Source organism: Molothrus aeneus, chromosome 5, assembly GCF_037042795.1.
Source record: "Molothrus aeneus isolate 106 chromosome 5, BPBGC_Maene_1.0, whole genome shotgun sequence".
Classification (NCBI taxonomy): Eukaryota; Metazoa; Chordata; class Aves; order Passeriformes; family Icteridae; genus Molothrus; species Molothrus aeneus.
This window is the reverse complement of record NC_089650.1, coordinates 54,446,276-54,464,665: the sequence shown is the minus strand read 5'-3', so window position 1 is coordinate 54,464,665 and position 18,390 is coordinate 54,446,276. Positions and strand designations below refer to the sequence as shown.

At 33.7% G+C, this 18,390-nt stretch overlaps 1 protein-coding gene across 1 annotated transcript in view; it reads left to right on the top strand.

Moving 5' to 3' along the window:
* TBC1D22A (TBC1 domain family member 22A) overlaps positions 1–18,390 on the top strand; it is a 138,814-nt gene that overhangs the window by 32,103 nt on the left and 88,321 nt on the right. The gene's annotated exons all lie outside the window — the stretch shown is intronic.

Here is an 18,390-nt window from a genome sequence, read left to right as displayed (position 1 = left end):
TCATTAGTAACTTGGGTATAACTATGGATATAAAAGGTAAGGTTTAACAGTAAAAATGATAATGTTAATCTGGTTTGAATTGAAATTGTTTTCTTTGTGTTCCTTACATACAGTGAGAATTCAAGTGTTGTGTATGTAAACTTGAGCAATGTATTGTCTGGCTACTTCAGTGGGGCTACCTACAGTGGATTCTTCCTACCTTGTCTGTACCATAGGTGTATTAATCCAGATTGATTAGTTTTAATGAAGGACAGATTATCCTTGAGTGGATGATAGAATATCCATTTACTCATTTGCATGGCAACACCTCTGTTGCTCTGTTCATTTCTTGTTTCATAGGAGGATGTTTCATTGCTAAGCAACTAATGAGAACTACTGCTGCTTTCTCCCTAATCATCTCCTAAGCAGGGTAGAGGCCTACTCCTGAGAGTATTTGCAGTTTCTGCCTTTTACTCTCTCATTTGACAGATCATGAAAATGTTCTTAATGATCCTAGAACAGTTGGGTCTCTAGTAGACTTTAGGGTTGCTAATTGAAATAAGAAGTTCAAATGAGATGTGATTAGAGAATTGATATTCCATGTTAAATAGGCCATTTAATTAATACGGTAAATAAGTTTGTCTTTACCACCAACTTACATTTGGAGACTCATGATTGTTAATGTATTTGCCACTTTGTCAGGATTGTCATATTGGCGAGCATAGCTGTTCCTGTGAGTGTTTGGTGGAGAAAGACAAAATGTTAAAACTTTTAACCTTAAAAGATAATTGGGGGAAATGTACGAAGCTCAGAAAACTGTATTCTGAAAGCTCATTTAAAAACTAGTATCTATATAATAAGAAAAAACAGCAAAATCAAGGTTTGTTTTTCTTTCAGTATAGTGGTGGTCATGGCTAAGTGTTAACAGCAGTTATTTCCCCCAGAGACATACAAAAACTTTCAAATATTTTTCTTTAAATAGCTTTTTGATTTGAAACTTTCTAATATGTTCAAGTTACACTGAGTGATGCACTCAAGTTGGAATGAGTAAATGAAATGGGGATGTTGCATTTATGAAGTACATCAAAAATTCTGTAATAAAATTGCAGGATTCAAAACTAACACTGTGAATTGGACTTTAGTAATTTATATAGAAATAAACACAGAATTGCAAAATTTTCCTATCAAAAATGCTTACACTGTTAGTGTATTTATATTTACTTCAGTAATATTCTGTATTTACTTCAGATTTTTACTCTAGATCTCATTTCTTGGTTTTACATGAATATTGGTTTGTACATTAAATAGCTTTGTTTATTGCAATCTTTTCACTATGGGTTTTTGTATTTTTCTTAATTTAACTGAAACCTTTTTTGCTGCAGTTCTAAGTCACATGGATCCTAATTTATACAGTTAAAAGTAATAATACTTTTATTTTAGGTTCTTTCTCTAGTTAAAAAAAGTCCTAAAGAATTATTAAATGTGAATAATAAATTCTTATGATTGACAATGTCATTAATAGTAAATCTGTGCTGACTAGGTCATCTGATGGTACATCCTGGTAATTGAGAGAACATTTGCAGTTTTGTCAAATATTTTGGTGGGAGGAAAGCCATGTTTATTTTAGCTTTATGACAAATGAGAGAGCCCTTAATTAATCCTTAATCTTGCATGACAAGTGTGTGACATAGCTATTCTAGTGATGGGAGTCTTTTTGCTTTGCTAAAGACATCAGTAAACTGTTTGGAAAAGTGTTGTTAAGGAACTTCTGAAGATAAAAATGACACAGATGAAAATCCTAGTTTACTTTTCATTCGAATCCAAATGCCATAAAGTCAGTTTTTGGGTGTGTATACAAGTGCTGATGTTTTGATGGTTTAGTATAGATTGAGCTACCTAATTTTAGCACATAGATTCACACATCCAGACTATATTGAGTTATTGAATATAGGAATTGGGTGTGCTAAATGTTCAGGACATTCTTTCAAACTTTCCAACAGTATGATTAAAGTGTAATCTGGTGATGTTTCATTAGTTTCCAGTTTGCAGTAAAAACAGAATGCTGTTTAATGTTGTAACATTTTCAGCAAGATGAAACTTAATTGTCAAATGAAGCCAGGAGAAGAAAAACCATAATTAAAGAAAATTTCAGATGGGGTAGATACTAGCCCCTGCTGGAATACAGTACTTTGTTTTGATTTGCTGGTCTAAATTAGGAGGAGGATGATTTTAAACCTTAGGTTTCTTATACCAGATGATTGTGTGTGTTATTCTCAACATTTTGAAAAAAAATTTTCCTCCTCATGAAAAATGCTGGAGGCATTTAATCTTATTTTGTCATACTATAACAGCCTCTTTAGAAATCCAAACACTGGAGGTGCAGGAAAATTATTCTGGGCTTACTTCTAACCTCCTGGATGACATGGTAGTGTTGTAACATGTGCTGTCAGAACAAATGCTAATTACTGTCAGGGCAGTTTTCCTGAAAGCCCTCTGTGTTTGTAGCATATTAGTTTGTGTCAAAATGAATCTCATCCCTGCAGATGCACCAGAGGGGTTTTTGTTAATGAGATAAGATATACCATGTGACTGCTCGCTGTTTGTAGACTTTAAGTGGACAAGGAAATTTTGCACTGGACTGCAAGTCCTATTTATTCCAAGTTGCCAGAGATGTGCTCTTTGTACACCTTCCTCTTGCCCTGAGTTCCTGTAGCTACATTGTTTCCTAGTGTTAAGTTGTGCTGTACAATTACTTGTGGTCTCTTGCTCACCTACACTTCACTTTATCTGACATTCCAGTACATCATCGTTCATGGGCTTGTGTGTGTATCTAAAACCCCAAAGAGGACCTGGATTTATTCACCATCCAGAGAGATGAAAGTTTCAGAGAAGTACCACCATGATAAGGATGTATGTCAGATTGTTGCTAAGTGGCATAGCTGTATGAAATAATTTTAAGATGCCTAGGAGTTCTGGCTCAAGGGAAAATTAGCAGTCAATAGGAAGTCAAGGCAGAAAATGAACACTATTGTAGCACTTGGTCATTTTATGCCAAGTAAAGAATGACAAGAAAAATGAGGCTGCTGAAGACTGGAATGGCGATTGAGATATTGTCTGCAATCTTCTTGAAATAGAGGAGCCTGAGACAAGTTGATGATGCTTACAAGAACTCATGAACTGAAAACTTCAAGAACAGAGATCTTACCCTTGTAAGTATTTTTTCTTGTCATCTTAAATCCTTTTGTAGATAGCATGAAATGAAACTTCTGTTACCTAGTGTTTTTTGAATTGATACTGCTATGACTTTATGGGATAATTAATCTAGGCCCAAATCCTAGAAATGGTATAGGATTTATTCTCAGACTACTTTTCCTTTGAGTGAAGAAATGTTCTTTGGTCCTGAAAATGTCTTCATCTGTCTATAACTCCCTTGTTTACTGCTTTTTCCATTCCCTCTCATATGTTACGGTAAGCCTTCCTGCCCTTATAACTGGTATGCAGTCTCACTTTTGTCTTCTGTTTGCCCTTTTCAACTGGGAATAATTGTATTTAAAGCTATTAATTTAGAGGTCTTTTTCCCCACAGTTTGAATACTGTATAAAAAATGGTTATTTTCATTGTATAATTGGAGTACAGTTTTGGAGCATTTTATTGTGGTTGTATCTGAGGTAATTCCTCAGTGTTTGTTTATAAAATATGAAAATTTGTTAGTTAAGCAGAGGTTTTTTTTTTCAGGAGACTTGTAATTTTTGCAGAATAAATAGATCTGTTTGGAATGTACATAAAACTGAATTTCTGAATGATGAGAAAGCAAGCCAGAGAGCAGAGAATATTAACCCACTGACTTTAGGGAGCTGCTTTTCTTCATACTTACAGGGTTATAAGGTAAAATTTTCTTCAGCATGCATTGTTTCCTTTACAAGACCAAGCTGAAGCCTTGATTGCTGCTGTATATAAATTAATTTGAGATAATTTATCCTGCTGTCTAAATATTTAGACCTTTATTATTCAGTTCCACCAATTCACTAGTCCTTGCAGAATTATGAATAGGACTTGTATGTTGAAGTTTTGAGGAAAGAAAGTAGAAAAGATGTAACATATTGGTAGTTATTTAGAAGAGGTGAAAATGAAGGACGACAAATTGTTTTTATAAACTAAATTAAAGAGTTATAACTGGATTAACTGGGTGTTTCTCCTTGTCTCAGGGCCTTCAAATTTCTCCATCTTCTGATTTATCAGGAGAGAAATTCTGGAAGACTTCCCAGGACTGAGGTTCAGGAATATGAGATTTCTTCAGTTTGAGAGAGTTGCAAAGATTTTATTTGCAATTGTAGTATGCTCTTCAACTTCTCTTTTAATTTTGGCATTAAACTTTGTAATAAACTTCTACTGTTTTCAGGCTTTTCTTTGCTTAAATAAATAAAAGGTTTTGCACAATACTGTGTTAAAATGTTTTTATTTACACATTTCTTGAAATGATTTATGAAACACAAAATGAATTTGCATAAAAGCACGGACATGAAGCATAATTTATATTTTAATGTTTTTCTGCAAGTTGTGAAAGTATTATGAAAATAAAGGTTTTTTTAAAACCCTTGTAGAATTTTAAGAAAAACTATTCAAAATAATTAAAATCACTTTTCTGTCAAATGAAAATTCCACAGCACAAGTTCCATTTAATCACACTGATTTTTTTCTCCTTAATACAAATTGCTAGTAATGTAGTTTCCATATACAAAAGTACGTTTCAGTGCTGTTTCTTAATATTTCCATAATTTTATAGTAATACTAATGACATCAGGAAAGTTGACTCAAGTTATCATAAACATGAGCCATATTCCATGAAACATTCTTTGATAATTAAATGGTGTATTATCTGTGTGATTTTGGTGAGCAAAGGATGAAGAAATTTTACACAGAACTGTTAAATTCAAGACTTGAAAGTACTGAAAAGCCAATTACATCTTCTGTGTAAGTCCAGAAAACATCAGAAGCATTCCTCTGAAAAAGTGGCAATACACACAAGCCACTCAGTGACCTGAATCTTTTTACTTTCCATCAGTTTTCTTTACTGCACTCTTTGCTTTCATATATTATCGAACACTTAGTATATGTACACCTGGATATACATATATATGTGTACATATATATTTATAGCTGCAACATGGCATAGAAGTTGTTCAGCATTATCTTAGCTGGCTTTGAGATATCTGCTGTTCACCTTTTCAATTTCTAGGAATATGTTGCCCCACTCTTCCCCCTGTTGCTGGGCCAGTCTGTTATCAGTGAAGTATTTTGTACTTGCTGCAGGGTAGCTGAAGAGAGAGAGAACTGTAATGAGTAAGGTAGGCAGTATATTTTAGTTTGGTTTTACAGATTGATGACTCCTGCTTTGCAGCATGGGAAAGGTCCAGAAGTAAGCAGAAACCTTTGTTGAGCCCAGGCACAGAGGACTTGGTTACTTCTGTGCTGTGAAGCAGGACTGATTTTGACTGCAGTGGGAAAGCAGTTAGAAATTTTTTCCACTAATTTAAATATTTTTGAGTTGTAGTTTTTGAAAAAAAATCCAAAGCTCCTTCAGGTGAATTACCTGGAAACAAAGACAATAAAAATATAGACCTGAATTTTAGTGCTTTAACAAGCATGCTTTTGAAGCACTTGGACAGATTATACTTTTAAATTGTTAATTTGTTTTTATGTATGTCTCACTTAAGAACAAATGAATTATTCACAATCTCTGAGCAATTGTCTTTATTAATATATAATGTTGTTTTTCAGGTCTAATTGGGTAAAGAAACCTTACTATTTTACATTCTTTTATTCACTTTAAACAAGTAGGAGAATCCATGGGAAAATAACTAGTACTGAATTCTTTGAATTGTTTGTCAGCTAGCAGTGCTTGCCATGATATACTGTTCTGTCTAGGGCTGGTTCATAAAGCAAGGTATTTGGAGGCATCCCAAACAGAACTAAGGAAAACAGGGATAGTATTAAGAGGACATCTCATACTTAGTTTGTGAGGGGTTAGGGAATAAGGGAGCATGAAGAAGGGCAAATATGTTGGCAGAACTTGTATAATGGAGAGAACTGATTGATAGGAACCAGTGAACTATAAATTCCTATTTATCTTTTGATCCTTTTGTGCTTGAATCTTTATTTTAGTTATTTACCTAGACAAATTAATCTTCATTGTTTGGCATGACTTCTTGTAATATTACTTTTTTAGCTGCAGTGGACTCATTTTTTTGTGGGCATTTTGTTCTGGCTTAGTTATAAAACTATTACATTTAAGGAATATGTTTCAATATAGTTACAATGGTATACAAGTCCTAGTGAACATAGTTAAGCTGTACTCAGATACACAGTTTGTGTGTGACGTGCAAGTGGTAGAGTTTATTCCCTACTGTTTTTGCCTGGTTGCTCAACCTACTGTAGGTTTATGGTGGCATTTAGTATCAACTGTATGAGTGGATCTGTTGGCATAAGTGCTCTCTATAGGCTTCGATAAAATGAGGTGATTTACTTTTTCAGTTAGTGAAATTTTGGCTAATTGCACCAACCTTATTTTGGCATATTTTAGAACATAGTAACTATGAGAGAAGGTGTCAAGAATGAGCAGCAGAGCAAATATCTACAAGTAACTGTATAGTATAGTTGGGTAGGGGTATATTGCTATATTGCTGCATGTGTTTTACTCATTGATGTATTTGATTCCCTGTGAGGGCTTGAGTGTGGACTGGATTCTTATGTGCTGTAGAATCTTCCAGATCCCTTTTGTTCTTTCAAGAGGTCAGTGTAGCCTGCTTGTTGTAGCTTAATTTCTCTATTCCTTAAACTTTACACTGGAGTCACATATTTGAGTATTTCCAGATCAGGTTTAGTTGGTCAGAAAAGGGTTTGCTTGCTGTGTACTTAGATGGCACAGCTGAAGCAGGGCTTTCTGTTGTCAAAACAGGTTGCTTTGCTTTTTCTTTTCCAACCCAAACTGTGCATTCCTGTCTTCTCTTTTTGGTCTTTCTCTTGCATTGGCTTTCTTTGGGCACAGTTAAACTGGCTGGAAACTACACCCATAATATACTGAATTATTTAACTTTCTGCACTCATCTTGAGAATTAGAGAAGAATATGAATGCTGATGTGGGGATAAGAGCATGTCAGGGAAGAAGGGAGAAGCAAAGGTCTGTTTAGTGCTGAGATTGCTTTAGCTGTGTAATAACACATGATAAGGATTTGTGAATTACGCTTTTTGCTTAGCAGGTTAGGGATCATAGACAGATATGGGATATGGCAACATACTTTTCTATTATTTTGCTTCCTAGTACTGTCTTGAATGACCTTGATTTACTATAGAAAATGCAATTTTACAAAATCAGTTCTTCTCTCTGTTTCAGTTTTCATTTCACTGTCTAATACATGGTTAGATTTCTGAGCTAATTAGAATAGTTCATCTGAAATGTTGGATGCATTGTTCCATCCAGTAGACTTGGGCTTTGTCCCCTTCCTTTGCTTTTCATATGTAGACTTTTTGTCACATTTTCTATAATTTTACTTTTTTTTTTTTAAGTACATTTGTAGTTCTTAGTGATCAAAGTGTTTAAAGTCATATCATATTGATGCAATGGAAAAAATAACTCCATTGAAGTAAATCTTCATTACCTCCACTGAAAAAAAATTAATTCCTTGAAAATCTATTCAGTTAACCACACAAACTGTAAAATGAAAATTTTTGTTCTTATGAACTGGCACGTATTCTAGCTTGAATAAAATATGGGCTATGATAAAATATCTTCTTCAGTTTGATTACAGATTAGAGTAGTAATAGTCCTGGATACTTAAATCATCAGGATGTATTAGTTGACAAAGTAGGATGTACCTCAGCTTCACTGTCTTTCAGGAAAAAATTAATGTAATTCAACTAAAATTGTTTTTGTGGATAATTTTAAAAAAGGCTTCTATCTATTTGCAGTGGAGTAAGCCTAATTAAAGTTAGAATTCTCTGGCTGTTGTTAATAATAGCTGTCAGAAGTGAAAAAGAGACAGGATTATATCAAGTATATCCAACTGCTTAATTGCCTGTTATTTTTAGCTTTCTATGTGAGGGAAAATCAGTATTTTGAGTAATGATATTAATTGCTCATAGTTTATTATGAGTGTCTGTTTAAAACAAGGAGGAAAAAAACCCAACCTCCCTTAACACCTGAAATTTTAAGGTCTATTTGTCTCTCAAATTTGTTAATTTTTTAAGTGATCTTCAAAGAAAGGACAATCTATATAACTTTTTTTCAGAATAGCATCTGCAAATGAAGTTGCTGTGCTCCAAGTCTGAAACCTGTCACTTTACCCTACGTAAATAAATGTTTCAAAAGAGACTCATACCTAATTATCATATTTTCACTGAACGTGTAGCAACAGTTGGTGCATTTTTGATCTGTGTTTGACTTACAAGCTTTAAAAAAATGTATCTAAATTGATTGAGAAAGGTTGGCTGTGGAGAACAGCTTAAAGAGCAGCTATGAAGAAGCAAACACTTTCTCAAAGATTAAAATCAGTGTTGGACAGAGGATTTTTCAGAACTAATGATTTTTGATGGCTGGTAGTAATAGCTTCAGTGTACCACAGTTTAAATTAAATATTCTTTTCTTAAAAATGTATATGACTGGCTGTCCTGTGAAGTAGGGAATTAAATGAAAATTTTAAATCTTTGGTGGCATAAGATAGGAATGGAAAAATTGGCAATTGCCATTTCATAAAAATCGTTTTGACTACATCTGTAGGTGTGAGATTACAATCATCTTCCTACTCTTCCTAACATTACAAAGTTTTCTTATTAATGTTAGAGCAAAAATAATTGGATTATATTTCCTTAAACGTACAACTTCTTGTTATTTGTTGTACTGCTCTCCCCATTCTTGCAAGTGGAGGCATCTGCAGGTGGAATTAGTGTTTTTGTTTATTTTAATTTGTTTGTTTGTTTTAAATATTTATTGCCTGCTTCCATGTCATACCAAAGAAGTGTGTCTTGAGAATACTGATCAGCATACTACGGTGTATGGCCCACCCTCCATTTATTTTTTGTGGTAAAGCTGTGATTTAAAGTGAATATTTTTTTGAAAAGTAACTGGGAGCTCAAACCTTTGTGAAGCCCATCTATTAGATGACTTTCATAGTTTTTACACTTCAGAGGAAAAGCCAAGTAGGAACTTGAAAGTTACTAATAAAAATTTCTTCAATGATATCAGTGCCTAGAAGTCTATCAAAGAGGCAAAAAGTCTGAAAGAGATCTGATGGAACCTACAAAACACCACCTCATAGCAAGAGATTGTGTGGATTTTTTGCTTAGATATTTCTTGTGAGGAAACTTTCCAAATCCTGTCTTATGGGCAAAATAAGAGGTGTTCATTTCAATCTTTGCTACAAGAGATGTATAGAAGAAATCTCTGAATTAATAAAAAAAATTTCTTAGGTCAAAAGGGACTACTCAAACTTCTGTCATAAGTAATCAGAATAAATAAGTCAGGTCTAGACTAACTATTGATTTGAAGTGTTTTGATGTTTTCAGCTAACTCAGATTTGTCTTTTAAATCACTTTTTGTATCATTCAAGTTTGCTTTTTTTTTCTTCTGTGATGTACACTAAAAAGAACTTGAGAAAAAAGATTTTTAGTTCCCCATGTATGTATTAAAACAAATCTGTCAATGAAAGTCCTCTTTTACTGCATAGGATGATGTGGGTTTAAATTACCTGCTTTTAAAGTTTGTTTTGCATTTATATGTGTGTTTCTAAATTTTCAAATGTATCTGTCTAAAGAAGATGTCCTATTTCATGATGCTTAGTGCACACTCCCAGTATTTTAAAAATGATAATAATTTTATAAAATTAATGCTAAGGTAAAAAACAGTGCATTTTCCAAGTTTGAAATACATTTTGTGATTTATATTGTCTCATTTTTGAAGGCAATTAAACTAATAGACTCATACTATGAGGAAGTAATGAGACATTAGTGAAGGCTGTTCTGTTTGAAACTACAGACTGGAAATGTTGGGTCATGGGAATACATAGAAAAAAAAATCTTGAATACTGGTAGAAGCAGTAAACTAAAATTGAAGAGAAGCCAAAAAATTTCTTCAGGTATAAATATGGAAGAATTGTGAAGAAGGGAGTTAATTGCAATAAATATGCAAATATGGGAGAGACATGTATTCCAAAGGAAGCAGCATATTTTAGTTTTGGCTTCTGCATTCCTATTTCTCCTCTCCCCATGGTCTCCATATAGTTATAATTAGTGATCATCTCTTTTCACTGAAGCGGCACAGAAGTGCTTATACTTCCAGATCTAAGACTTCTTCATTCTCAAGAATGCTTTCCAACAGACTGGGAAATTACTTTAATGGCTTTTATGCCATTAAAAGTGGCTTTTGACATCCAAATATCACAGCTTTGTGTGTTTATTATGAAGTAACTTGTGGGAAGAAAAGCTGAAAGAGAAAGAGCAATGCTTAAGCAATGGCAACATGCTTTACAAATGCCAGAAGTGTAACATTCCAATCCTGTTGCAGAGATCAGTAGTAGCTGAAGATCTAAGAAAAGATTTTCAAATTCGGTGGATCAGTGCTTTAAAAAGAATTGTAAGAATTTTTTTTGTCTTATTTTCAATGAGACACATGGTTAGTTAATAATTTATAGTTGTCAGACCAATACAGATAAATTTGACAGAAGTTTTTGTGCTGAAACTTCAATTTGAGTTGGCTTTGCTTGTAATTTGAATGCAAACTTTTTAATCATAGTAATTAAGTCATTGGGTTTTTCATTAGCATGGGGATATTTTGCTGGTTTCTTATGTGAGAAATATGATATTTTAAATTTTTTCTTTAAGCTGTGGAAAAAAAAATTTAAAGCAGAAGTGAAAAATTATGTACTTGAGCACATAATGAAAAAAAGGGAAAAAAGTTTTCTTGCAAAACAGTTTTTCTTCTGTAGGCTTTCATTGCATTATTTCATAGAAGCAGAAAGTACTTTATGCTTTTATAGGACATTCGCTTTGACAAATCCCACTACTTAAAAAAACTGGCTTATCAATTGTGTTCTCATCAAAAGCATTTGTGAATTCATTTATATGTTCCATCTTTAGTTAATTATGACATAGAAATTTACTGTGGTATGTGACTGAAATTTAAGGACAACTACCTTTCTTACAATAACATTGTTGAAGAAAATTAGAGATCATACTATTATTTTTGAACAGACAGAGCAGGCTTCTTTTTTCCTAGAGGTTTGATTATTTCTTTATCTTGACAATAAATACCTATACAATCGGTAAGAATATGTTTGAAATTTATGAAAAGAGCAAGCCTTGTGGCTTTTTTGCCTCAGAAGCATATGTAGCAGTTTCATTAGGAAAGTGTAAGTCACAGCAAATTAAGGTAGTTAAGGAATGCATTCAGCAATTAAGCAATGGAAGGAATAGTTTTTCCTGCAGAGTGCATTCTCCTCAAATATGCTTCTTCAAATTCAGTATCTGCAGCTGGTGCTAAAAAGCAGAAATAATGGATGTCACTTAATTTCTTTTGTAAATAAGGCAAGAAATCCATTAGGTGGATTTCTTATTAGCTGTGAATGATGTGGGAGATTACAAAACATGGAAACATGTAATTTTGGTTAAGAAAATTGATATATATCCAATTGAAAATTGGATATTGAACAGTGTGGGTTGCTGGAAACTGCCACAGTCATAGATGCATGGGGATGTTGTCACTGAGGGACAGTTGTTTCCTCTGCCATCCATTTTTCTTTGAGAACTTATTTTGTTATGCCATTCAAATGACATTAATGGGTTAAAATAAAAATTGCTTCATGGGTGAGTGGAGTTATACTTACACAGAGTTATGGTTATGTGTAAATGGTTGATGAGCTTATGTGGCAGTGGCAAATTTTTCAGTCTTCAGTCACAGAAAAAATTATATTTCTGAGTTTTTATATTCACGTACAAGTTCTTGGATAATTTGTATTGATTTTATATTTACCCAAGTTAGAGTTGAACCTTTGAGCTTTTTAAGTTATCCAGGAAATGTAGTAAACATATTGCTGTTTATGAAATTGTTCAAATGAGTTCTCTTTGCCAGCCCTCTATTATTAAGTAATTACATGCAATACAAATTTTTTTCTGATTTTTCTTTTTTTTTGGGAAATATTTTCAGTAAAGAAGTATTAATTTTCCATACTTTTAAAGTTCACCCTTATATGTGCAGATACATATACTGGTTTCTTTATCTTTTATATACATTGTAGCTTTTAGTACAATTGATTTTTTTCAATCTCCAATAAATAGTTCTTTTTCAAAACTACATTAATTTATGGATTCTCTTGGAAGGCTTTTCCAGTGCTAGGGTGATAGTTCTGAAATAAGTCACTAATCAATCCCATACCTGAACACAGGGAAGGCCTGTGTATTCCTGAGGTTTGCTTTAAACTTTTTTGACCATGCTACAGTTTGCTCTTGTCCCACCCTTGGGGTTTTGTCTCTTGTGTGTTTGTGGATATGTGTGTTGATGCTTTAAAAAATTAAATGACAAAGCACAAACTAGTTAATTAAAAATGCAATGTGGGAGACATGTTCAACCTTTAATCTTTCATTTCCTATTCTCCAAGCACCTTTTGGACTTCCCTGAGAATTCCCTTATGTGGCATTCTAAGAAAATACTCATCAGCTCATCATCCTGTGCTCACCATGCATACTGGTTGCTAATTATGAGTCCCTTAATTTGGTGTCACATGCACAGCCTCTCCCTGGCAGGCTGTTTTGGTTGACAATAGCAAACCTTTTGAAGTGAGTACTGTGAGAAAAATTTGTTCTGATCATTGTGTTCATTGTTGGTGAAATCCATTTTTAAGAAGAGCTGCCATCTTACAAGGTTTAAAGGCTTCCATTTCATAATAATGTCATGCCCAAGGATGTGCCTTATACTCTTCTAATTTCAAACTACACTTACTGGCTGATTTCTCACCTGTGTGGAAGAGGTTCTCAGTCCTGTATTTGGCATTATGCAAGTTCTGTGAGTCAAAGACATGTTGGCACCACCAGTTTTACTTAATTCTCCTTTGTACCCTGTTTTGGTCATAGAGCTCTTAATCTTCCTCCTGTCTGACTCGTGAAGCAGTAATCTCAGCCTGCAGCCTATGAGGAACTCATGTCTTTTGTTTAATTTGCAACATGACCTGAGAGTTTCCATTTTTCAAATAAATTTACCATCCTTAAAAACAGGTCTTTTTTGTGTATATCTGTGCAGTGGGTTATGAATATTAAATAAAGGCAAATTCTGTTTTATTTAGTGCGGAGGAAAAAAAAGTAGTTAAAATCTAGCCAAGACAAAACCTGAGTAGGAAAGATCTTACTGGCAAGCAATGTAGGCCCACTAAAGGAAGTCTCTGAATGATTTACTGATTACTTTCATACAGAATCTGGAATTAAAGGAAGAGTATGTGAAGTATCTAGTCTTTTGTGACAGAGCAAATTGAGAGTACCTCCAGGGTCATACATTAATTTTGATGAGCATAGATGTCCAGTCCATGTAATCAAGTTTACAGTGTTTTTGGACAGGATGATTTACCTTGCTCACCAGGTCACACAGGATTGTAACAGTTGCCATGTGCAGCAAATTATTTAGAGAATTCATATGAGTAGAATATAATGATTAATGTTTGAAACACTATTCTTACATGGATGCATAAAGATATTTATCTTACTTCCTATTGCATTTGAAGGATATTGTAGAAGATGAATTGAAAACAAATGTAAGATTATTAGCAATATTAAAATAGACAAGTTGTCAATATATCCTGTATGTGAGAACATGACTGTTTATAGGGGAATATTTGAAATGCAGTAAGGTCATGTTTACCTAAGCCTGGACTGATGAGATGATTAAGGTTTTTTTAAAATTTTACCTTTGTGACTGCAATACCACAAAGAAAAGGGAAGGTTTTACTTTGGTGATTCATCCTTAACAGCTTAAGAGCTATTTCTATCAAGATTATTATGTAACTAGGACTTTTTCAATGGGAGATATTGATATGGTAATATACATATTTAATCAGGCAATTGTTACTGAAAGAATTTACATTTAAATGCTCTATTATGTCCTGATCTTCTTAGAAACCATTGCCTTAGTGCAACAGTGACTGGAGAGGTGTTTCATAAGGCTTTTTGAAAACTGAGTTTGGAGTGGAATATGTAAAATCTAGCTGTGGAAATATTACTGTGCACCTCTGTGTGCAATCGTGTGTATGATTTTTTTTATACTTGCATACTTGGGTGGTAACCTTTATGTTAGATCTGCCTGAAGATGTAACACCTGAAATAGATTGCAACACAGTAAGCTTGATACAGAGAAGCACCTGTGCATCTGTGGTCAGAATGGTTTCCTTGCACTGCTGCAAAGGATACGTAATTTGGACTTCAGGTATATGGTAATGCTTTTTCTACATTTACACAAAATAGTGCTAAAAAAATCCCCAATTTTAAATTGTTCAGCTCATTAACTGATCTAATGTTTTTATGTATTATTTTGTATATTGAGTGTTTGTAATGAGCAATCATAATTTATTGGGGATATTGCAGTCTGTTTTGGGCTTCAGCACAAGGTCTTTTTTACCCTGCCATCCATTTTATCCCCTACCTCGCACTCCAGTGAATTCATCTGAGTTTTGCTGATTCTGAGTGTTGAGAAACAATTTCAAGATAAGCTACAGTTAAAATATTTGTAACACAATTAAATGTTTGTTTCATTAAAAAAATACTTTGAGAGAATGTGTGCTTTATTTAAAGGAGGTATCTTTTATAGGAAGTCGCTTGGTGTAATAATGTATGAAAACTATCAAGTTACAATAATTTTTTTCACACTTTATAAAGATTGAGTTTTGGTGTCAGTAGCAGGTTTAGAAGAGTTCTGAATGCAAACTACCTTTTTGTTGGTTGCATGTATTTTTACCCCTGATCTGTACTGAAAAGGTAAAATTCCAGCACTCTTTAGAAGACGTCTATTACAGCTAAAAGACAAAGATCAGTTGTGAACTTAATTTTAGCATTCTGTACAACTTCAATCAAAATCATCCATTAGGCTTAATCTTGAACTAAAACCTACTTTTAATTGAGGCAAGCTGTTTAGCATGTTTACTTTCTGCTGTCATTGGGAAACTAAATCTGTAAGTGGCTGTAAGCAGTATTTTTAAAAAATTTTATTTTATCCTTATGTCTCTGCTTTTGTGAGTGGATCCAGTTAGAACTGTTTAGAAAAAGTTAGTCTTCCTGCAGGGTGGGAATTTTTGGAAGCATACCCTGGGAGTGAGTAAAGAAGAGCTAATCCCATGCTTACAGCAATGCACGTATTCAGATCAGCATGTCACAGACTCCATGCTACAGCAGTTCTCCTCCAGGCAACCAGGCATTTTCCTGTCTTTTACACTTGTATAGATAGCATGATAAAGACCTCCACAGGAAACTGTATGACTTCCTAATTGGGAAGTTTTAGGCAGTGAACTTTTCTCCCACACATATTGCACATACTGGCCTGCTATTTCTATCCACATTCTTTTATTCATTCTTTATGTTACTGTCCATTCAGATTTCAGTAATTGAAAATAAATTTAAATTTATTTAAAACCAGAAATTGCAATTATGTTCTCAAGCACAAATAATATCTTAGGTACTTTTGGGGTGGTTATGTTGTTATTTTTGCTTCTCTTTATTCTGAAATCTCTTGTGGTCTTTCTTTCAAAACTTTTCTAGTGCATTTATTTCTTCATCCAAATAAGAAAAAGAAAAAAAAGAGAGAGAGAGCAACATGGAGCTTGACTGCTTTTCCCCTTAAAGCTTCAGGGAAAAAGAAGCATTTTGCACTTTGTGCATACCCAAATAAATGAATAAATGCTTAAAATGTAGATTATGATTTTCCATAGCATTCTGCCAATCAAATGTTCCTTAATTCGAGCTTGTCAAAAGGGATGGTCTTTTAAAATTTCATTTGTACTTTGGAAAAGGGTCCTTTGGATACTCAGTGTCAGTTTTGAACTTCCTCAGTAAAGTGTAGCAAGGTAGGGTGTATTGGTGCAGCAGAAACCACTGACATCACTGAGCACTTCCTTGTTTGAGACATTGCTTTTGGGATGCTGTGCCATCTTTATTAGGAGAGTTCTTGGGTGCTTCCACAGTGCTTCTCCTTGTTCATCATAGACCACATTTGAATAATAAAATACCAGTTAACATAACATATCCAAAAATATACATTTTAGCTGATTTAATGAAACTGTATTGTATTATAGCTCCAAGTAATTAGATTTATTTGTTGAAATACTTGGTTGCAGAATTTTAAGCCAAAGTTTGACACAGTTGCTTTACACAGGGTACTGTATTGTACTGTAGGGTATGGTATTGTACTGCTAGGGTACAATAGAAATACAACTGAGTTGTCTGAAACACTTAATTAGATTTTTTTAATTTCAAAACTTCATTATCTGACTTTAGAAGAGATGACTTAGTGTGATGAATTGGAAGCACAATGGGACTGAAAATTGGTCTAGAAGTAGCTTATATATTTAAAGAACATATAAAAGATACTGAATAATTATTTTGTCTTTAAGAGGCTTATGGAAATGCTAAAGATCAGTCTCTTTAAGCCACAGAAAGCAAAATGTTCTTGGATAGCTCTTAAGAGGGGAGACAAAACAAGACAGCTGGACAAGTACTTCATAAAACTGCTTTTTTAATGTCTATAATGGCTGAGCATGTGGTTCTGTGACATTATAATTGGGGACTGCCAATTCTTTCAGTGAAAAGATTCCTAAAAACCATCTATATCTTATCTATATCCTTTTCTAGATTGTTGTTCCCTGTGGAATAATGAGAATTTTACTTAGAGTAGTAAATTTGTGTCAGAGAACCTGTGTTCTTTTCAGAAAGGCCTGTCCTGACTTCCTCTTTGTGCTTGGGGAACATACCTCTGATGAACAGTAATTGGAGCCATTGAAAGATATTTCTTAAAAGCTATAGTGTATTTTCTAGGGGTAATAAAAATTGGTCATTCTAATTTGATAATTCATCTTTATTAGAACAATAAGAATCTGGTTTTTCCAAAATACTAATGCTGGAGTGTTGTTGCTCTACAGGTTGCATCATTTAGCCTACCTACAAACTGCCCTGGTTTTCTTACAACTTGCAGGTAGTTCAGTCACAGGACAGCAGATCATTTGGTGGGTGTTTAAAGCTTTTTTTCAGCTTAGTTTAGACTTCCACAGTTTAAAGGTCTGCATTCTGAGGCAATCCTTTTAAAAGCAAATTATACCTAATACTGAGAAACAAGATTTTTAAAAAAATGTGATTCATCTGATTTATTTATCTTTCTAGTTTAGAACAAGTCAGGTAGTACTCTGTCACTTCTTGGTGTTCTTTGTTGGCTGTGAAGGGAGGTGAAGATGCCCACCTCTGATGTTTATATGGATCTTCAGCTTTTTTGTTGGTTTAAAACCTGATGTGAGAATATAGTGCAAAATGATTTTGATAGATTTTGAAAGAGAGAGACAAAAATGAGGTAAGATAAGAAAGATGAGAAAAAGAACATAACAAGTCTTTTTCATTTGTTATCTTTTCATACCCACGTGTGTTGTGCTATGGCTTATACCTGCCTTTTCTTTCAGAAATGTGATACCAGTGTCATGAAAAGGAAAGCTGCTCCAAGGCAGAAAATTTGCAAAGGAGCACATTGTCAAAGTAGTTGTAATCTCATTCTTTCAGCAAATGTTTGGTGGAGGAGGGCCTGAAGACTTCATTCAAAGGAAAGACACTTCAGTATATGTTTGTGTTTTATATAAATATGAGGAACTCTGTACATTTACTGTTTTTTTTCTGTAGACACAGTGAGGCAGAGTGAGAATGGGTTGCTTCTTTTTTTACCATTTGAAATATTAAACTGAAAGTTATAAATATTAACTAGATTTTTTTTTACAGTGGGGCACTGATTTATGAAAATATAATAAACTGTATAAGTGTAAGACTTTTTTGTGAGTTAATATGTGTAAGATGTACTGAAGTTTTGTTTCATGCTGTAGTGGATACATCAATAATTTTCTTTTCTATTTGGAAGGATTTTTCTTTTCTAAATTCAAGCTGTAGTCTGCTTTTTTACATAAAGTTCAGTGCTTTTCTGAGAAGTATTTTTCAGGGCTTTTTCTTCTGTGAAGAATGGCAACATACTTGCACATTCTGTGCATGGTGCAAATATAGTCATCTTCTTCAGGGATTGCTCATATATAGCTTGAGGGCTCTCAAAGTGCTTCTGATCCTCTTTCAGGTGTGAAATGTTTAGAATAAAGTGATTTATTATGTATTAATTCTGGTTAACCAGGCATGATTTGAGATTTTCAC